The following is a 23,121-nucleotide window of genomic DNA, read 5'->3' on the forward strand; positions in this document are numbered from 1 at the left end:
AGAGATCTACCAAGAATACTTACAAGTGGGATTTGAGCCAGAAGATGATACTTGGAAAAGGATTCTACCAGAGAGATAGAACCAGTGGTATAGATAGGTGATAGATGATAATAATAGATGGATGGATGGATGGATAGATAGATAGATAGATAGATAGATAGATAGATAGAGAAAGGGATGTATTGCAAGGAGCTGACTTACATGACTATGGGGGCTGGCAGGCAGGTCATCAGGAAGTCCAGGCTGGAAACTCTTGGGTGAGAGCTATCCATACAGTTCACAAGTGGAATTTCTTCTTCAGGGAAACCTCAGTTCTGTTCTTTCAACTGAAAGGATTGGGCCCACCTAGATGATGGAGGATAATCTCCTTTATATAAAGCCAACTAATTGTAGATGTTAATTGCACCCACACCTACACCTATACCTTTACAGCAACACCTACAATTAATGTTTGACTGAGTAACTGGGTACTATAACCTAGCCTAGCCAAATTGGGACATAAAACTGGCCATCACTAGAGGTGTACTACTGAGTAAAAAGCTGGGGGAGGCATCACCCACACCAGGAAATGCAGTGAGTGCTGGGCAGAAGCTCCAAAAACATCCACAAAAGCCCCACTGACAAAAAGAGTCCACTTTAGGATCTGCCTTTACCAAAGGCTACCAACTCCAGATTACAACTCAGTCAGCCATATACAATGAAGGCCCTTTGCTTTATCCCCTCCCTCACTTTCTATCTGTGAAGATAGGAAGCTGGATGAGTGAGCAAGTAGCTAACCAGGCCCACTTTCCCCTGAGGCAGGCTTGAGCTGGAATTACTTACAAGATTTGTGTTAGGGAACCTGGACATTTGCTCTTAGAACTAAATTTTGTTTGTTCATGAGGTTTTTCGTGTGTCTATTTTTAATAATTTTAAAGTTTTGAGTTAATGTCTAATTTACAGAAAAGTTACAAGAATTTTACAAAGAATCCCTATATATTCTTTGCCCAGATTACCCACATGTTAACCACATGGCTTCTTTCTCCTTCTCTCTCCATATATATGTGTGTGTGTGTGCACGCGCATGTGTGTGTGTGTGTAATTATTTTTTCCTGGACTATTTGAGTGTCTGTTGAAGACATAATATCCCTTACCCTTAAATACTTCAGTATGTATCTCCAAAAAACAAAAACATTCTTTTATGTAATCATATTATACCTGTCAAAATTAGGAATTTAATATTTGAATTAACTAGTCATGTCTACAGACCTTATTTAGATTTTGCTATTTGTCCCAATAATATCCTTTATACCAAAAGAAAATCCCAGATCACAAGTTGTGTTCTGTTGTCCCAACTCTGTCATCTCTTTTGTTTAAAAAAGTTCCTCAATCTTCATTTTTTCTTTATGACATTGATACATTAGAAGAATACATGCCAGTTATTTTGAAAATGCCCTTCAATTTTGAGGTCTTCTATTTCCTCAGGATAGATTCAAGTGACATGTGCTAGGCAGGAATACCACAGATGTGATATTGTACCCTTCTCAGTACATCGTATCAGGAGGTATGTGATGTTGACATGTGATGTAAACTTTGTGAATGTTAATCTCTTGGTTAAAGTGGTATCTATCCAGTATCTCTACTGTAATTATTTTTTCCTTTGTACTTAATAAGTATCTTGTGAATAGAACCTATGAAACTATATAAATTTCTGATTACTCCCATAATTGTCACCCACTAGTTTTAGTACTCATGAGGATTCTTGCCTGAAATAGTTACTACGAGGATGGCTGTCATAAGATGAGTTACTTATTTCATCATTCTTTCTACGTTTCCTAGTTAGCTTTCTATTTTGGGACAGAGCGATATCTTCTTCTTATGGATTTAAATCCATATGGACCTGTGCATTCCTTTTTCATTTAATGAGTTTATAATCCTTTACTAACATAATTTTGATGCTCAAACTGCCCCTGATTTTTGCCAGTAGAAGCCCCTTCGACATGGCTCCTGAGAACAAGACATGTTGTTTCCTCCAATAATTAGAGGATGTTTTATTTCTTGAATATGTTGGGGGGAGAAATGCCCACCATGGTTTTATTCAGGTATAAGGAAAATGAGTCTGCAATAGCAGACTTTCAGAGCATCTCACATTCTGCTGTCACCCCAGCAAATACCACACTTCCTCAGTGCTAGTTTCATATACAGTGGTGTTCTGTGATCACCTTCAGCCATTTGCAATGTATGCTGAAAGTGCCAGTGTCAAGTCCTATTAATCCTCTTTCCCCACATATGAAGTGTTTATATTCATTTGAATGGCTCAACAACATGTTTGAATGGGAACTGTGTGAAGGAACATTTGAGTGACTAAGTTTATTTCAAGTTTAACTCTAAACCCTAACAGCACAAAGCCAGAGTTCTTTGATGGCCCTAAAAGACCATCAGTACCAACCAAAGAGTGGCCGATGGACCAGCAGCATCAACTGAGGGCTTGGTTCCACTCCCAAAAATTATAGTAGAGAACATTATACAAGCTTAATAAAATATATTGTAGGGGGGTGCCTGGGTGGCTTAGTCGGTTAAAAGTCTGACTTCAACTCAGGTCATGATCTCACAGTTTGTGAGTTTGAGCCCCACATCAGGCTCTGTGCCGACAGCTCGGAGCCTGGAGCCTACCTCAGATTCTGTGTCACCGTCTCTCTCTGTCCCTCCCCTGCTCTCACTCTGTCTCTCTCTCTCTCAAAAATAAACATTAAAAAAATATTTTTTAGAGGACATTTTACTGGCATAAAAAATAGCATATCAAAGTTACATTAAAAATAAACATTATAAATGGTATGTATAATCTTAGACATGTAAATATGCAATACTCAAATGGTAATTTTTCTAGGTTTTAGAATTATGAATTAACTTTTATTGTCTTATTTTAATTTATATTTTCTTTCTTTTTTTTTTTAGCAATGAGCATGTATGACTTTTCAATAAGCAACAAAATTATTTCTTTGAAAAAATAAAACAAGTTCACCCAGCATTCCAGAATGCCAAAGTGATTTTATTAGTATTTGTCTGCTTTATCCTTTATGTGTATTGATTTAGTTATGATTCTCTCAGAAGGAGACACTGAGCCAAGAATTCGGGAACAGGTGATTTGTTGAGAAAATGCTCCTGGGGGGACTAGTGGGGGGTGTGGGGGGACTAGTGTTTGGAAAGTGAAGGAAGACAGACAAGCCTGAGTTTTCTGGTGAAGCCCCAGCTTCAATTTAACCCACAGGGAGCTGTAGAGAACAGGCAAAAAGTACTAGGCTTTTGGATTCCTGCATCTGTTAATAATTATAGCCTAGGGGGTGCTGGTAAGGCTATTCCAGAGCTCAAAGGCAATTCAATGAATTGAATCATGGGTCATGGGGGAGCTTGTTGCAAAAGCATACAGAAGCTGGGGGTGGGGATGGTGTGGGAAAAGGGATACCAATAGTGCTGCAGAAATGTAGATGTAGGCTCTTAAGTCTAGAAGGAAATACTCTCCTCTATTCCTGTCCTTATCTTCAAATTGACACTGTGTAAATTGGTTAAGAATGTGGTTTTTGTAGTCAGCAGACCTGGATTTGAATCCGCACTTTGCCATTTACTAGCTGCACATCTACGGATCAAGTTACAAATTGTTTCTCAACCTCAGTTTACTAGCTGCATGTCCATGGATCAAGTCATAAATTGTCTTTGAATCTTAATTTCATCCTCTATAAAGTAGGGATATGTATCTGCCCCTCAATACACCATCTTGAGAATCTAACGGCATTACATCCGTAAGGTTTCTAGCTTTGTGTCTACACAGTCAGTGCTCAATAAGGGATTTAACCTTCTTTTAGTCTCTAGAGGCAAGGTAAACAAAAGAAGGCACAGGGATGAAGACCCAGACCTAGATGATCAAAATAGTAACAGTTTGTTGAAGCAGATTCACGTTCGGTCTGTTGAAGTGATTTAAATATGTAGATATTTTCTTTATCTAGTTTCTGATAATCAGAGAAAGATGAGCGTTACCCATTAGCTACAGAAACAGTTACTAATTCCAGCCATAGTAAGTTTAGTGGCCCAAATGTTTACTTTGTTTTGTTTCTAGAGCCTAACCAACTTCTGGAATCAAAATAGTTAGGTAATTAAAACAGAGTCTTAGGTCAAGCTGCCTAGAAACAGAGCCAGAGATGGAAACTCTTGTGTAAATGCTTCATTGCAGGCCTGCTCCCAGGAGAAACTTTTCAGGGCGTGAGATAAAGTTAGATTCAGATGGATTCCATGGGAGATATGGAGGATGAATTGTACCACAGGGGTTGCCCTGCCCAGAGGGAAGGAGGCTAGCTGTTATAACCTGCGTCAGTCAGTCATCGGCCAGCCTCTTGTGGAGACAGAGACAGAGACCTCACAGAGGCAAGGTGGCTCTAATCAGCCAAAGGCAATCCTCCAGAGAAGCGAGTAGCTCTGAGCCACCAGTCACAGCCATTGAGCAATGGGCGTGCCAGCTGGGAAGGGGAATCCTGTAAGATCTGCTACAAATAACATGTTTTTGTGTGCAACTTTGGGTGTAAAGTTTTCAACAGTGACTTCTTGGGGTTCATTTTGTATAACAAGCTTTCTCTCTTTTAAAAAAAATGTAACTTTTACAAACTTCCAGATTTGTCTAAACCATTCTTAAGGATAAAGAATGAGCAAGACAGCAATGAGAACCAATTCAGAAGCCGCTTAAAAGGAGAAAGTTGCTTCTGCTTCTTCATGCTTGAGTTGCGCATCATCAATCACTAAAAATTATAACCATGAGAGACAGATAGATGCATTCAACACTATGATCAGGATAAGGTCATGTCTAATTGGTACAAGTGAATCACACCCTCCCCTCTCCCGTACAGTTAATTTAACAATTTTTGTTGAATTCACAGTTGAGCAAATTCCTTATGTAGCCATGAAGGTACCCAAGAGAACCACTCAGCCTGTAGTTTGTTTTTGAGGAAGGTGATATGACAAGGGAGGAAAAGAAGAATTTAGATGCCTTCTACACAGATATAAATTTGAAGTAAATAGGCATCTGAACAGTGTTATTATTTTCTAAATATTTACACAGGCTATATATTTTCTCTGGATTTGTGTTTCTTTAACGAAGAACCCTGGGGGAAATTTATAAATGAAGGCAGATGAGGCATTTACACACATCAAATAAGCTCATGCTCACATTCTTAGATCCTTAGGTAATTGTTACTACATCATGAATTTTATCTGGGCAATAAAGAAAACTGAATATTCTGTTAATATTCTGGAACTCACTGGGGATTTTTTTTTATCCTAGATAAATAGTTGAGTATTATGTGATGCATATGTGTGTGCATATTTTATTCAGGATTAATAATGATAGACTTTCCCTTTTACCTTCAGTAAATAAGACTTTGAGGAACTAATACATAAAAGATGATTTGATTTCCATAGGTTTAGTGACTTTTTTTAAAAAGATGATTTGAAATATCCATGCCTTTTCTGAACCTGGTAGATTATTATGTTCTTTGTTGTTGGGACATGCAGGCTCCTCTCCTAAGAAAGCTGGAAATAAGAGAAATAAGTGTTCCCTCACAAACATTAATAAAATCAAGACAGAAAGAATGAAATGAATAGACAGTCTTTCTGATAAGTCTGAATGGGTCTCAAGCTAAAGCAATATATTACATAGCCAAAGAAATAAGAGTGTCAGCCAAGAGATGGATTTGTCAGCAGTAGAATTGTCTCAAGCTAAAGCAATATATTACATAGCCAAAGAAATAAGAGTGTCAGCCAAGAGATGGATTTGTCAGCAATAGAATTATCACGAAATGTGGGCACCTGGGTGGCTCAGTTGGTTAAGTATCCGACTTTGGCTCAGGTCATGATCTCGCTGTTTGTGAGTTTGTGAGTTTGAGCCCCGTGCCAGGCTCTGTGCTGAGAGCTCAGAGCCTGGAGCCTGCTTCAGATTCTGTGTCTCCCTCTCTCTCTGCCCCTCCCCCATTTGTGCATGCCCACGTGCGGTCCCGCGCGCACTCTTTCTCTCTCTCTCTCTCTCACAAAAATAAACATTAAAAAATTAAGAAGAAATTATCATGAAATAACAGCACAGGTAGACTTTGTGTCTCCAGTCCCTACACAGGGACCTCTATTCTATACAACACGTGCATTTTTGTTGTAGATACAGACATTTCAAGACCGTTACCACTAGAATTTTGAATCAATCAGCAACACTTTTTCTGCACACAATTTGGGTGTATTCATTCATTCAGCATGTACTTAGTGAGCACTGATACGGACGATTCTGGAGCTGTGCCCTAGTTGATCATTCAGCCTCTTCTATCAGCTGTGCCACTAAATCCTTGCATTAACTTCCCTTCTGTAAGAACTCAGAGTGCTTTCTGTTTCCCTGGTTGGATACCAACTTACCATGATGGCATGTCAGGAGAAAATAAAATGCAAGATCAGGCAGGGTCCCTGCCCTTATAAAGCTTCCAGTTTGGTAGCAGAGACATATTTTCATAGAATAACCACAAAATACATATGTGACAATCACACAAGTTTGAATAATTAATGATTATCATAAGACAAGATTCCATAGGGTATACTCATTTAAGGGCTTTTTTTTAAGTTTTCACTTAAATTCCAGTTAACATACAGTGTAATATTAGTTTCAAGTGTATACAAGTGTTTCAACATCTCCATACATCACCCCGTGCTCATCACAAGTGTACTCCTTAACCTCAACATCTATTTCACCCATCCCTTACCTCCTCCCTTTTGGTAACCATCAACTTGTTCTTTGCAGTTAAGAGTCTGTTTCTTGGTTTGCTTATATATATTTTTTCCCTTTGCTCATTTGCTTTCCTTCTTTAATTCCACATAGGAGTGAAATCACATGGTATTTGTCCTTCTCTGACTTACTTTTCTTGGCATAATAGTTTCTAGATCCATCTATGTCATCGCAAACGGCAAGTTTTCATTCTTTTTTTATGGTTGAGTATATAGAACATCTATCTGTATATCACATCTTTATCCATTCATCAATTGATGAACATGAGATGTTTCCATAATTTGGCTATTGTAGATAATGCTGCTATAAACATAAACATATTCCTTTGAATTAGTATTTTTGTATTCTTCAGGTAAATAGTAGTATGATTGCTGGATCATAGGTACAGAGGGTTCCCCTTTCTCCACATCCTTGCCAATGCTCATGTAAGGTTTTAATATGGGTAGAGAATACAATACATCAGGACAAAGGATAGGCAATCATATTTGGCTCCAAGATCCCAGGCATACCACCCCTCCACCCCTGAGGCCTTTCTTAGTTACTCAGGACAGGACATGCTTCATCTTCAGATTATACACTATCAAGATACTTAACTGGGTGCAGACACACATTTATTGAGGGTTCTTTTATATCATTAGCCATGTAAAAACCCAGGCATGCTGTATGACCTGTTAAAACAGGTGCAAAGTATCAATCTACACATCTTAAAAAGTCTAGTCAAGCTAATTCAGGTTGCTTCCAGGGGAATTTTGAACTTTAAATAGCACATTAATAAATAGTCTTAGCTGGCACATGTTCTCCTTATCTTAACCAGACCTCCAGGCATCCCAGGAGATAAGCATAATGCTACCCCAGTATAGCTGCAAGGTACCCTGTCCTATGGCAACATGTAAACTTACAGAGTGCGCTAGGGAATCAGGGAAATTCACACTAACGAAAAGGCATATTAATGGAGATTGGAAGGATGAGTAAGGAGTTATGTTGGCCCTGATGGAAGGGAAGAGTCTGACAGAAGGAACAGCATTATGCAGGAGGGATCCATTCCAAGAAATAAAATGAAGGCAGCGTGACACGAAGAGAAACAGAAACTGGGTGGGGGAAAAGGCCCAACCCAGATCCACTGAGAGCCCAACTGGGGTTTTTGCTGAGCTGATTGGGAAAAGGTACTTCTTTGCACTTGGAACTCTAACAGGATGTGAACCTGGAGCTGCTGGTGGACATCCGTGCCACATTGCAGGGATATTCTGGCTGAGATTGGAGCTCACACCAATGTAAGCAGGACTGAAGGAGCAAGGGAGCTGGAGAGCAAGTGCCTCCAACCCCAGGAAAGAGACACACTTTTCAAGTCTTACATGAGTCCATCCCTTACATTCAGTCCATCCCTGGAAATTCTAAACTTCACAGGCCATTACCTTCTCTTTCTATTAAATTGGCTCGTATTGAGAGCCCCAATACAAAGAGGATCGCCCTTCAAAGGTTGTTGAAAAGCACCAGGAACTGTGGTGTTACCAAAGTCAAAGAAATTCCTAGGGTGAGGGAAGTATCAGTAGAATTAAATAGAAAGCAATTACTTCCCCAAATCCATATGGTTGCCTTGTAAATCCCTGAAGGGATTTTCCTGCCACATTGAAAATGCAAGGTAGTCTACACTTAAATTATTTTAAAATTAGTCGTGGTAAGCAACTGAAAATCACACATATACTTCCTCAGCGCCTAGTCACATGTAGAGAGGTTTGTTCTTATGCTAATCGATCCCGACTGTTATACTCCTGAGTTTCTGCATCTGTTCCTTAGTGCTTGTTTCCTTCCACTGGACTATATTCGCTCTCCCTTTTGCCACTCATAACACAGCTATTTGTCTGAAGCAAGTCTGCTTCTAAAGGGCTGCTTCTAATCAGTGCCCACTGGTCAGGGGCTCCCCCTTACTCCACCGCCTTCTTATTTGAGTCTCACCTGCAGCCCAGGCTCCAGGATGCATAAGAATTGTCAATCATTCTGAAAAAGTGAAGGGATTACCCATAAGCAGGGAGCAAGTGGTCTCAAAAACTCTTTACAGAGGACTTTGCAAGAGCGTTTCTTTTTTTGGAGGGTCGGGTGGGAGGTGGAACTGGTGGAATAAAAACACTTCCTAGACCACACATCAGCAGATAAATGCGTTCTGCAGCATTCAACTTACTCTGTGGTGCCAATTTCTAAATGTGCCACGTGTTTTATGATGCAAATGTGAGCACCTCGTCTTAGGCTTTTCTTCATTTGATATGTGTGAGTAGGAATGCACACACACACACACACACACACACACACACAACAAGAACAGATGATATTATCTAAGCCATTTGGTAAGAATTTGACAAAAAATGTAAAATGTACTTATTGATTCAAATGTCGTTATGGTTTTGGTGCTTTTCTGTATCTACCTTTCCACTTATAGAAACCATCTTGAATAGAGCAAAATGTTCTTAAATCTTTTATACAAAAGATTTTTTTGTATAAATATAAAATATACAAATCTTTTATATAAAAATCTATATATATAGATTTTTTCATTCTAAAAAAATCAATAGTCCAAAAGGTTCATCCTTTTTAGGCTTCAGGAGAAAAAGAATGACCAGAATAGAGAGAGAGCTGTTTTCACTTTCAGCTAAACTTTTCTGAAGTTGTGTCTGGTTTTCCCATCTCTGTTTTCTCACCTCCATCCAGCATTGGTATTGTTGGCAAAGCTTAAAAGAAGAGAAACCTAAATTGAAATTGGGGGAGTCAAATGAAATCCTCAAAGACTACAAGTCATTCATTGATACCTCCATTCATTTCTTGCAGTAAATATTAAACATCTCCTAAGTATCTCCTACTTTCCCCATCAGCATCCTAGGCGCCTGGTGTAGAACCGGAACCAAGCACAGTCATGGCTCCCTTGGCTCTTGCTGCCATGGTGGGGGTGGGAGAGCAAAGACGGTAGCAAATGAACACAAAGTGTCATTATAAATTGTGATGGGAGCACTTGGGTGGCTCAGTAGGTTAAGTGTCCAACTTCAGCTCAGGTCATGATCTCATGGTTTGTGAGTTTGAGCCCTGCATCGGGCTCTCTGCTGTCAGCACAGAGCCCGCATCAGATCCTTTGTTCCCCCCTCTCTCTCTCTGCCCCTCCCTGCTCATGCACTTGGGATTTCTCTGTCTCTCAAAAATAAACATTTAAAAAATAAATAAACAGTGATGAATGTTACTGGGTGAAGTTTTAGCTTGGGAGGCAGAGAGGGCTTCTGTGAGTATGTATCTAATCTGAGACCTAAAGAATGAATGGAAGCTGCCAGGTTGGTGTGGGGGGACAATATACACACAAACTACCTCAAAGACTCTGAAGTCAGAAAGTGCCTGCCTTGGTGAGGAGCATGTTCTGAGGAAGACCAGAAAGGCCTAAACCAAGAAAGTGGTGAGGGGGAGATAGCTGAGGGTGTGGTTGAAAGGGAGGCTGGAGCCAGATGTGGAGGACCTTGCAGGGAAGAATAAGGAATGTGACTTTTTAAGTTCAGTATAGGAGCATTTAAAGGAGGCAAGCAGACAAATGGCATGATCCAATTCTCTTTATTAAAAGCTCATTGTGGAAAAAAAATAGAGCATTGTGGCTGCTTTATAGAAAAGACAAAAATGAAGACAAAGTTAGAAGTGATCAGGTAGCTATTTTAACAGTCTGGGTGAGAAATGACTGTAGCACAGCTCAGACTCCATATCAGCCCTGAGGATCTTCTCCTCCTGGTTTTCACATCCTGGTGTGGTTCTTTTGAACATTAAACAGGTTGATCTGGGTAATTTAATGACCATACAAAAATGATGGTGTGTGACTACCAAAAGTCAGCTAAAAGAGACATTGCAGCCTCCTGTTTGTTCTCTCATGGATCACTCACTTTGGAGGCATCCAGCTGCCATGTCCTGAGAACACTCAAGCAATCCTACGGAGATTTCCATGTGGGGAGGAAGCCTCTTACCAACAGCTAGCACAAATCTCTCCAGCCATGTGAGTGCCACCATTGGAAGCAGATCTTCCAGTGCCAGTCAAGCTTTCAGATCACCACAGCCCTGGCCAACATCTAATGCAACCTCATCAGAGACCCCTGGCCAGAATCATCCAGCTAAGCCACTCCCATATTCTTGACCCACAGATACTGTGTGAGATATATAACATTCATTGTATTAAGGCACTAATTTTTTTTAATGTTTATTTAGAGAGAGAGTGAGCAGGGGAGGGGCAAAGAGAGGGGGAGAGACTCCCAAGCAGGCTCTGCAATGTCAGCACAGAGCCTGATGTGAAGCTCGAATTCAAGAACGTCAAGATTATGACCTGAGTGGAAATCAAGAGTTGGATGCTCAACCGAAATAACTTTTCTTTTAATACAGAGAAAGTGTGAGCAGTGGAGGTGTAGAGAAAGAGAGAGAGGGAGAGACGGAGAGAGAGAATCCCAAGCAGGCCTGGTGCTGTCAGTGTGGAGCCTGATGTAGGGCTCAATCTCACAAACTGTGAGATCATGACCTGAGCTGAAACCAAGAGTTGAATGCTTAATTGACTGAGCCACCCAGGCACCCCCAGAATATTTTTTAAAAGGAATTCAGCTCTGGTAACAGAGATTCACTATTTTTAGTCTCTAGCTTTTGAGGTAGGCAGCTAGAAGTACAGCTAAAGGATTTCAGAGTTCCACAAAAGTGAGACAAGAGACCCCCGTGAATCTCTGTTCAGTTTCTAATATTCCAGTGTTTTTCTAGGTGGCATTGAATTGGCAGGCTCAGAATTTGCAATAAAAATGTTAATTCATACTTAATTCTTTATTAGCATCTTAGCTCTTTCACTTACCAGCTATGTGACTTGGCAAACTGACCTCTCCCAGATTCTGCTTCCTCATGTGTAAAATAGGGGCATTCACTCAGTGTAGTAGTAATTTGTATTATCGACCAGATATTTCCTGCCTGTCCCCACACACCATAGGGTTTGTACTCTCTGTCCTGACCCATTATGGTTGGGTGCTTCCAGGCAACTAGTTGCGAACAAGGAATTCTGAGCAGAAGTGATGACTGTCATTTCCAGGCTGGAGCTTTAAATTGCAGATCGGAGAGTCTCTGAGCCCCACTTCCCTCTGCTGCTGGCAATTCTGTCAGCCCAGGAGCTACAGAGCAGGTTCCAGAGCTACCCATCAAAGGACATGGTAGGTTATAAGCAACTAAGTTTACAGGTCGTTTATTACTCTAATAGACTGACTTCGCAGATTTGTGTTGAAGACACAGTGGGACGATATATACTAGGCAATTACTCTATTTATTATCTATCACACGATAAAGTGCTAAGTTGCATATGTTTCCATCATTCAGGCATTGCTGGACTTCCAGGTCTATTAGCATTTATGTAGTTGTCAGAATATAATTTTCAGGCCTATGATTGAATGGCACTTCAGAAGTGTCTACTTTGGCATTTAATTATACATGAAAATTATTGATCAAGTTTGTAAATCATATTTTCTGTTCATGATAATTGATAATATACGAGAACCTTAAGAACAACTCCTAATGGCTAAAAACTAACATCTAATCTCCTTTTCAATAAATAACCATAAGCAACTGATTTACTCAACTCTTGCCAAATACAATTGAGGCAAGTCTTAACTGTTTGATAAATATTGAAGGAGTGTTTAGTTTTAAATCATAATAAATGCAAAGTATATGGGTTTAAAGAAGTAAAAAGAAATTCTAAAATAATGTTGGTTCCTTTCTCTTTGCCTTTTTTTCAAATATTTGTTCTTGACTTATAAATATGCACCTGTATAAATTATGACTAAAGCTATTTTTACCATTTCACGTAAATCTTTTGCTGAATATATGGAACCTTAATCTCCGGTGTATTATGTACCAAAGGATAATAGATTTGGCAACAGACATAGATAGCTACATTCCGTTAAAAACCAACTCTATAATTCACAACTGGACTTGGGTTCTCTTCCCAGTCCAATAATACACTTATCTGCCAAATGGTCTACAACAAATGTTTTAGTTTTATAATTTGCAGAGTCATATTTTTCTCCATTTTAATTTTTTTAATGCTTTATTTTTATTTTTGAGAGAGACAGAGTATAAGCAAGGAAGGGGGAGACAGAGGGGGAGACCAAGGATCCAAAGGGGGCTCTGCGCTGACAGCAGAGAGACCAATGCAAGGTTCAAACTCATGAGTGGGGAGACTACGACCTGAGCTAAAGTCAGATACTTAACTGATTGAGCCACCCAGGCGCCCCTCTCCATTTTAAGTGATAGATTCTAATACTGATATTGTTTTCCATGCGTTCTCAAAATAAAAGCTAAATGGTTTCACCATAAGTATGACTTAGTTAAATTCATTCATCTCTTGATAGGAGATGGTTCAATTATTGGACTACCCCAATCATTAATCATGTTATTTAATTTCTAAATACTTAAATACATTTTTTCCTTATAAAAGGAATGCATAATCATACAGGAAAAATGAAAAATAGAAGAAAAAAGAAAAAAGCCACCTATTATTCTAATTCTAAAGAAAACCACGGTTAACCCCTTGAGGACTTTATCCCAGTCCTTTTGTTCTGCACACATTGGCCATAAAGGTAAATGCAAATTCAAAATATATATAACGTTTTTAACCTTTGTTCCTGAGTATAAATGTAATCCATATGGCTCTTTAAAGAGAATATTGAAAATATAAAAATACAAAAACATGAAACCAATGAAAACCACCAGAGATCACTGTTACTAATAGTTTTGTCCTTCCATTAAAGGCAATCGTTACTTAGCAACTCCAGAGTTCCCTCAAAAGGTGTAGAATGGTCTTCAGCAGCATGGTTAGATTTTCCAGAGCACTGAATATTTATTCACTTCTGAGTTGGAGCACCTGCATTCATCATGCATTTGCAACAGGGGGTAACTACCCTACATTACATCCTGATGTCCTATGATAAAAACCCAGCCTGTTCTCACCAAGAGCTCCAGGTTTGGCGAAGATGTAGAGTACGAAATAACTACAATGCAGAGTGATTCGTGCTAGCATTTGAGAGAAACTCAAGATGCAGTGGAGCACAAATCTATCCTGCTGGGGAAGAACTTATAAGGGGAAACCAGCTTTCTGGAAGCTATGCAGTAGGGCTTTGCTCTGAGGGGTGAGTGTAGCCAAAGGCTGGGAGGAAGAGAATCAGCAGGGAGCTTATGCTACCCAAGAACAAAGGTTAAGTCCACATGGTTGGAAGACAGAAAGGTAAGACAAGAGATGAGGTGCGGGAAGTCAGCATAGCCTTTGTGTTTTCATAGCAAGGAGTCTGAATTTTATGCAAACAGCCATGAGACAATTAAGCACCAGAGCGACATGATTAGGTGTGCATGTAAGAGAGAGTACTCTAACAGGAAGGAAGGAATGAGAGACCTGGCAAGGCTGAGGCTGAGGGGGACAATAAACTATGGCAACATCCAGACTAGAAACCAAGAGGGCCTGTGTGAAGATAGCTGTGACAATGAGTGTTAGAGAATCTCAAGGAGGCTTAGAATATTCCTTACCCTTTCACATGCCACTCGATCAACCTTAAATGTTGATCATGCCTGCCACATTACTAATAAGGCACTATCTCAAGACTTTCTTTGATAATCTCCTTTTGGTTTTAGGAGGTAAAACAAGGCAAATATGTTTTGCGGGCACCTGCCTGGCTCAGTTGGTTAACTGCCCGACTTTGGCTTAGGTCATGATCTCGTGGTTGGTGGGTTTGAGCCCCACATCAGGCTCTGTGCTGACAGCTCAGACTTGGAGACTGCTTCAGATTCTAAGTCTCCCTCTATCTCTGTCCCTCCCCAGCTCACTCTCTCTCTAAAAAAAAAAAAAAAAAAAAAAAAGAATATGTTTTGGGTACCACTCCAAAGGGATCACCATATAAGACTAGATAAGATTCTGATACTATAATTGAAGTCAGGACATAGGGAACTAGCTAAATCACATATAGAGAGCAGACAGCTGAGGTTGGTTACTTTAAAAACCCTTTTAGGGCAACATGACCATTGCAGAACTACAAATATACTCATTTGGGTCATGATGATTTTATCTGAGCTATAAGTTGAAAGAAGAGTAAATCTATTCTGAACAATATAGTTATGAATCATAGTCATTCATAGTATGTCAATGAGACAGTTACCCAAATGGGTACACATCTGCTGGAGAAACAGATATGTTGCTTAGGAGATGAGGACTTTCTAGATGTCAGGGGACATTGAGATTCAGTATCAATTATTTTCTTTTTCCACTTGGGCTGGTAACATGGTTTATTTTGCAGTTTCCTTAATCAAGATGATTGACACAGAAAGCTATCCAAAATTTTTAGCACAGCACTTACAACTTCCAAAATGTGGCCCCTGAATATTTTTTTTCTTTAACAATTAGAAGTTTCTGAAACTCATTTGAATTGCTTTGTGAGGGGATAATGAGTTTGTGGTCACTGGAAGTATTGGGGGAAAAAGGGCTGAAAAAAATCCCTGGAGGAGAGATTTTAGGCAGATTAAAATACTTGTTTTGGGTGAGTGTCTGACACTCGATCTTGGCTCAGATCATGATCTCAGAGTTGGTAGGCTCAAACTCCACACTGGGTTCTTTGCTGTCAGCTTGGGATTCTCTCACTGTGCCTCCCCCTGCCATTCTCTCTCTCTCTCTCTCTCTCTCAAAATAAATAAATAACATAAAAAATAAAACACTGGCTTATAGCTTTGAGGTGAGGATTTTTTTTCCTGTTGTAGTTATGTAAAGATATGCTTATGTATTACTTTTTTCTTTCTTGCTATCCAGCACCACATAAACAGAGTCAACGAAGTTGGTGTGAGATTTCAGATACAAGGTCAGAAACCCAGATACCTAGAATTCCTTTAACACATATATTTGAAGTCTGCATATGGCTTGACTAGGTTGGATCTTCTTATAAAGCAATAATTTAAACGTTTTATTCATTCAGCCTTGAGAACTTTGTGTTGCTAGATATGGAAAAAATAAGTCATACAAAAGGGTTATTGAAAATTGAATCAAATGACAGAGTACAGGTGTCTATTCCCATTGCAAAGCCATTTTAATGAAAGAAAAGTTGACAAAAACAATCCATAATAGTACATAAAAACAAAATTTTCCATCAAAGGAACAAAAACTACGAAGACTCTGCAACCTTTGGGTGCAGAGAAGGTAACAAGTCCACACACACATGGGAGATAATGATTTTTCCAAAGTCAGAAATATCAGAGAAAGCCCAATGAAGGGAAATGACATCAATGGTGTAATATGACAGAAGGGGACACTGCCATTGGGTGATGGCAGGTGATGCTATCTCTACCTGGAACATTTCAGGAAATCTTTTAAGAAATGAGGTCTGAGCTGGCTTCATAATTCTTTAAAGTTTTTAGTATTCTAACACTACTGACTGAACTTGCTCAGGATGAAGCCACATGTCCCTTGGGAGTGTACTACACTGGAAAGAAGAAATGTATGACTGAGGCAGTTTTGACAGTGGCTCCACTGCAAGAAAAAAAAATCGGTGATGCAAAGCCTTCAGGGAAGACATCCCTTCTCATAGTCATTAAGTCCTTTTCGATGCTCCACAGTTACTCACAGAACATCAAGAACATAAGACAAGCTTCGTGATTAGTGTCTGAGAGATAGCGAATTGCCTTTAGGCTGAGGGGCAAGACAAAGTGGGAAAATCTGCAACCAGACAAATTGGAGCCATTCCAGTCCCAGGCATCTTAATTGTCATCCTCACCACGTCCAGAGGGGACTGAGGGTTTCTGTGTCTCCAATGAGATTTTTCCCCTAAGGAACTAGATTAGAGAAACCTAGGACTGAAGATGGGAACTGTAAAAGCAGTGATTGATAAAAATGGAATTGGGAAAGGTGACTAATGAGTGGGCACAGAGAAATAAGAAGCATGATGTTATAATGGGATCTAATGGGAAATCTGAATTTTTTTCCTGCAGGAGATGGCTAGAAATAAAACAATTCCATTCTGAATGAGAACAAGATTGCTAAACATCACTCTTGGAGCAATCTAGGATTCACATCTCCATGTTCTGGACTCAGAATTTAAATGGGCAAACGAATGCAGAAGACTTTCAGACCACTCTCCCTTCTTCATATGTCTGGCTTCTTCCCATCTCCCAAATTCAACATTAAGATCATATTCTTACATAAAGTTCTCCATGACTGTTAAGCAATTTGGGTCTATGTAGTTCACTGGAATGCAACACATGGGTATTTCAAAGTCAAGTGATTAGAAAACTATGGGCCCCAAATACTGTTCATGGAAATATGCCTCCATAGTAAATGCTGTCAGAGCACCTGTGCCCTTCCTAGCTTCGGCTGGCCCAGTCTTCTGATTCTTTTCCTCACTGAATAGCCTCTTATAAAGCACCTACAACTCTCCCTGGGGGCTTTCTCTGGCTGCAGGAGCATGACACAGGGTGCAGGGAAGGCTGGAAATATCTGTGAGTTGATGCCTCCAGAAGCAGCCCTCAATACCCATCCAGTGGGAAGTTTTGGATAAATAACCTCATGTCTCCCATGGGGCAACACTGAGGCATGTTATGCAAAGTCTCCCCAGGGTCCCCAAAGTCCTGAGTTCCCACTGACTACCACAGTGGTAATTCTGCTCATTAGCATATCTTTGATAAATTTTCCTCCCTTCCTTGTCTCACTTCCTTACTCACCTTTGAGTGGTTCCTAGGATCACCCTCCAGATGAACTACTTGTACTCACACCCTTATCTCACAGTCTACTTCTGGGGAGACCCAAGCTAAAACAGCATTTTCCCACATAAGAAAATGAACCCAATATAAAAGAAACTATATTAAGAGGAGCACAAACCAACAATGGCTAATGATTAAGAAGAATAGATGCAGGTAAAAACTATAGATAACACCACCAGGGATGCACTGATCAGGTTTTCCCCAAGCCTAGGAATTCCTAGTATCTGTTTGTGTGCAGCTGTGAAATGTTTAGTGGAAGCTTTCATTGGAATCCTGAATTACTGTTCCTAGTAAACTCCAAAATCGTGTGATCTAAAATGTATGAATACCAAATTTTAGTGAATTCTTCATATAGTAGCTTACTAGTATGTAGCACTTGTTTATCTATAAAAAATAAAATATACATGGCATATTATTTGCTCATAATAAAGAAAAAAACTCTCAGTGTTTTAGCAGTTCCAGACCTTAAGACTCCTGAAAGCCTTGTGTATGCTGATCCACACTTTGACAACTCCTGTCCTAAAAAGAGGTCACATTGGGTAAAAACCCCACTACTTTCTTGGCAGCCTGACTCTTGGGCCAAAAATACTTTAAACAGTATGTTCCTAGTCCTTGAAAGAGCAAACATGTCTTTAGGGAAAAGAGGAAAAGAAAAGCATACAGCAGTCTTATCGATGTTGGGTCTGATATTTACTCTTCTGTTTCTTGGGTCAAGGCTGCAGGGTGTAAACTGGGCTCCTGCCAGGTTCTTAGCACAGTCTTTCAACAGTAATTCTCCAGGAAGTCCTGTTTGAGAGAGAGAGAGAGAGAGAGAGAGAGAGAGAGGAAGAGGAAGAGGAAGAGGAAGAAGAAGAGGAAGAGGAGGAGGAGGAAGAGGAGGAGGAGGAGGAGGAGGAGGAGGAGGAGGAGGAGGAGGAGGAGGAGGAAGAAGAAGAAGAAGAAGAAGAAGAAGAAGAAGAAGAAGAAGAAGAAGAAGAAGAAGAAAGTACCTGGGAGGAAATCAGCCATCTTTATGCTGTTCAGTGGTTCTCGGTTTGGGGGTTGGGGGTAGAGGGTGAGGGTAACACATGGCACATAAATGTTAAAGCATCCACCGTTTGCAAAGAACTTCCTTTGGGTCTAGATTTTCACTACCACTTAGAAGCTATTGCTCTGGTTATCTGTATGTTTTGCAAGTTTACCTTCCCCTACAAGGCTATGAAGGAGTTAAGGGCAAGGATCTTGCCTGAATTACCTCCGCATACCTGGGACAATGCAGAGAGTGAAAGCCCTACTCCCTTGCCTGGGGTTAAGGGGGAAAGAGCAAACCTGAGGCCAGACTTCCCCTGTAATGCCCCCTATAGGCTCCACTGACTTAATCTGAATGGACCCCCTGCTTGACTTCCTTTCCTTCTGTCTTGTTTCCCCGACTCCTTCACTGTCTTCCTGAAACCCTTCCTTAATAAACCATTTGCACATGATTCTCATCTCAAGGTTTTCTTCTATGGATCACCAGCTATCATGTCAACCCACAGGACTAAAAACTGGAGCACTGGCAATATGCAAATTAATGGCTACCATTTTGTCCTAGTTAAGGGTTCTCGGAAATCAAGGAGGAGAAATCCACTCAAATTAGCTTGAATGGGAACTTTACAGAAGTATACCATGACTTGCGGGAGTTAGAAAGTTACCTGTAACTTGCTGGGGCCACACAGTCTCCCTTCTCTGATGCTCTCAGCACATGAACTCATCTATTTTGCTGCAATTCAATATTTCCTGTGATGCTTTACTCTAATGTAATTGCTTGCACATGGCTATGGCTTACTAACGAACTAAAACACTTTCCCTGGTACAGAAAACCAGCTTATTCAAATCTTAGTGTCCGAGGTCCAAATGCTGAATGCCAGTAAAAAACAAACAAACAAACAAAAAACAACAACAAAAGAAACAAACATCAGAATCTGATTAGCCCATCTTAGGTCAGGTGTCTTCCCCATCCCCTTCAGATGCAGCTGTGGAAGCAAGGTCCTCTTTTGAGACTCGGCCCCTTCAGCAGTACTGTGGCATGTGTGTATTTTTTCAAAGAGGATTATAGGATCAAGGCAATGACTGACATCTCTAGGAGAATAATAAACCAAGACTTTTTTGTTCTGCCTTCAAACCTCAGTGTTGGCACTACCCTACCCAATCCAGGAGGAAGATTCTACCTCTTGAACAGTTTTCATCTATTCCAATCTCATGGGCTTGTTCACTGTCTACCAACATGCTGGGCTAACTTTGTCTCCATGCTAAATTTTTTTTAACATTTATTTTTGAGAGAGAGAGAGAGAGAGAGAGAGAGAGCGAGCAGGTGGGGGAGGGACAGAGAGAGAGAGGGAGACAGAAGATCTGAAGCAGGCTCCGTGCTGTGGGCATGGAGCCCGATGCAGGGCTCTAACTCACAAGGTGAAATCATGACCTGAGCTGAAATCAAGATTCGGCCTCTCAACTGACTGAGCCACCCAGGCGCCCCTCCATGCTAACTTTTTTTTACAGTTCCTCCAGCCATGCAGCCTTTAGTCTCTGTTTCTACAAATACTTTCCTTCATTTCCTACTTTCTCCATGAAGCTTTCCTCATCCTCCCCTAACTCCTATAGCACTATTATATTGTTTGTTTGTCCAAGTTGCATGATAAAGTCAGGGCTATCTTCCCTACTTAGTAAGCACTCAAAATCAGGAAGAGACCATGCCTCCTACTTCGGTTGCTTCCTCTACAGAATCTGGCACCATTCTGAGCACACAGCCAGCAAAACAGAGCTGCTTCTGCTTAATGTGCCAACTGGAGTAGATTACACTTACTTCAATGCCTTCCTCATAGGCTGAAACACCAAGTTTATATCATTGCCCCTTGGGCGTCACCACTCCAGTGTGAGCTTGCTCCACTTCCAGCTGCAAGGATCTGCATCTCCTTTCCAGATGGCTTTCTTCCAAACAGCAGAAAGCCACTCTGGCCTCAGCACAGTATACTTACTGGACAGTCTGGGAAATTAACTACTGGTAGCCCTCCACCAACGATCCTTAGGGACTGGTGGATATACAACCCAGCACCCCTGCCCTCCACAGATCAACTCTGGGTCTTCTACATGGCTCCCCAGGGTTCCCCCAGGGGGCTTGAGCTCCAGTTGACCACAGGGGTAACTTAACTTGGTAAGGCACTCTTTATGGTTGCCTTCCCTTCCTGTCTCACTCCCCACTTCCCTTCTAGTGTTTCCTGGGGATCACCTCCCAAATAAACTGCTTACTTTATCTTACCTCAGGGTCTTCTTTTGAGGGAACCTAAGCTAAGCCAACATTGAATTCTTAGGGAATGAATGAAGAGGGAATTTTCACTTTCCCCTCAGAGGCAGAGCAGCCAGGCTAGGGACAGGGTTGGATTTCTCAAGGCTGGGAGAATAGAAGACTCAACTCCCATTCCTTAGCTCAAAAGTGGAAGCTTCCATAAAAGGGAGGCTGCACGAGAATCCATTTAAAACAAAAAACGCTGCCTCCTGGGGGCAGCTGTGAAGTTCACAGCATCCAGCTAGACCCAGAAAAGGCAGGTGCTGACAGTACAGCTGCCCACAATTTTCTGGCCTAATTTGGGATGGTTAATATATCTTGGCAGCCCAGTAGCCATACCCCCACTTGTCAGGGTTTCCATTAGGAAGGAAGGGAGAAGGAAAGGACAGGAAAGGAAAGCAGCAACCAGGAAAAAAAAAAAGACAATGATTAGACTTTAGACTTTTTGCTAAACTTCACAGACAACATTTGACTTGAGCTACGAAATCAGAGAAAACAAGGTCCCTTTTCTTGTATCTTAAATTTTGGAACAATTTCTAGCTGCTGGAATAGTTTTTCAAAAACAAAGCAGACAAAAGCCCTACAAAAGGATGGTGGGGAAAAAAAAACAGTTAACCTCTGATGAACTTGAAAAACAGCTTGAGTATTTCTGATGGTTGATTGCATAATTCAACTTCTTGAACATTTAATGTGTTATTCCTTTGTTTACTGGAGGAATGCAATTGCTCAATGAAATGTGAAAAGACTTGACAAGAACTGTTTTCATGATTGTCTACCAAGTTCTTGCTTTAACTTGTTTGCTTAATCAAATGTTTACTTGTGATCTCTTTGCAAGGTTCTGAATTTCATTACCTCTTTCTTTAAAGAGAAATCAATGTGCTTGGGAAGGAAGGCTTGCTCATCATAGGTCAGTGAACATTAGCACTTTCTAATAATTAGTTCCAAGCCCCAGTTTCTAGACAACTAACCAGTTCAGCAAAATCTTGCTTCATAAGAAATTGACCTATTTTCAGCAGAGCTCTGCAACCAGTGTAAAATGTAAAATCTCATAGAACTGTGTTAATTTGTCATTATAGCCAAAATAATTTGCTATAGCAAAGCAACAATTAAAGCAAATGATGCTTGTCTCTTTATTTGGAGATATCTATAAGACAGCTCTGTCATAACTTCAATTTGAGATCTGCCTGGCTGTCCTGATGAGAACCATCTTAACAACCTTATGAAATTCTCATTGTCTTCCATTGTAAAAATGTATAGCAAGTTTCCTGCTCAGCTATGCATAATCAGAAGAGGAATATCCTCACTGCTGTGGACTTGAACAAAAATTTTGTCTTCTCAGAAAAGTAGCATGCTAAACATAGGAGGGATTTACATCCATGCTAGATAGAGGGAGAAAACCTTTAGGTTAACAGATGAAAGCTATCTGCCTCCTGTAAATTATCGTAGTAGCCAGAATAATGGGCCCTTCCCAGAAAATGTCCACATCCTAATCTCTGGAACCTACGAATATGTTACTTTACATAGCAAAAGGGGAGTCTACAGATGTGATTAAGAACCTTGACACTTGGGGCGCCTGGGTGGCTTGGTCAGTTAAGCATCCAACTTGGGCTCGGGTCATGATCTCACGGTCCGTGAGTTCGAGCCCCGCGTCGGGCTCTGTGCTGACAGCTCAGAGCCTGGAGCTTGTTTCGGATTCTGTGTCTCCCTCTCTCTCTGCCCCTTCCCTGTTCATTCTCTGTCTCTCTCTGTCTCAAAAATAAATAAACATTAAAAAAATATAAAAAAAAAAAGAACCTTGACTCTCAAAAATGAACAAACATTAAAAAAAATTTTTTTAAAAAAGGGGAGGGGGTGGTGTCTGGGTGGCTCAGTTGGTTGAGCAGCCAACTTCAGCTCAGATCATGATCTCGCAGGTTGTGGGTTGGAGCCCCGTGTCAGACTCTGTCCTGACAGCTCAGAGCCTAGAGCCTGCTTCTATTCTGTCTCCCTCCCTTCTGCCCCTCCCCTGCTTGTGCTCTCTCTCAAAAATAAATAAACATTAAAAAAAAAAAAAGAATATTGAGACATGGCATCATCCTGAATTAGCTGAGTAGGCCCAACGTAATTACAAGGATCCTTAAAATCATACAACCTTTCCCAGTTACAGTCAGAGGAAGACGTGACTATGGAAGAATGGTCAAAGTGGTGTAATCTTGCTGGCTTTGAAAATGGAGAATGGGGCCAGGAGGAATGTGGCTGGCTTCTAGAAGCTGGGAAAGACAGAAAAAACAGATGATCTCCA

The 23,121-nt window shown here is 40.6% G+C and overlaps 1 long non-coding RNA gene across 1 annotated transcript in view; it reads right to left on the bottom strand.

Annotated features, from left to right (window-relative positions):
• The window catches only part of LOC106983343 (uncharacterized), a 50,186-nt gene that overhangs the window by 21,609 nt on the left and 5,456 nt on the right, over nucleotides 1-23,121 (bottom strand). The window contains exon 2 of the long non-coding RNA XR_008289208.1: nucleotides 202-345. This is a non-coding gene — a long non-coding RNA (uncharacterized LOC106983343). The remainder of the gene's footprint in view (nucleotides 1-201; nucleotides 346-23,121) is intronic.

Source organism: Acinonyx jubatus, chromosome A3, assembly GCF_027475565.1.
Source record: "Acinonyx jubatus isolate Ajub_Pintada_27869175 chromosome A3, VMU_Ajub_asm_v1.0, whole genome shotgun sequence".
In the NCBI taxonomy this organism is placed as follows: Eukaryota; Metazoa; Chordata; class Mammalia; order Carnivora; family Felidae; genus Acinonyx; species Acinonyx jubatus.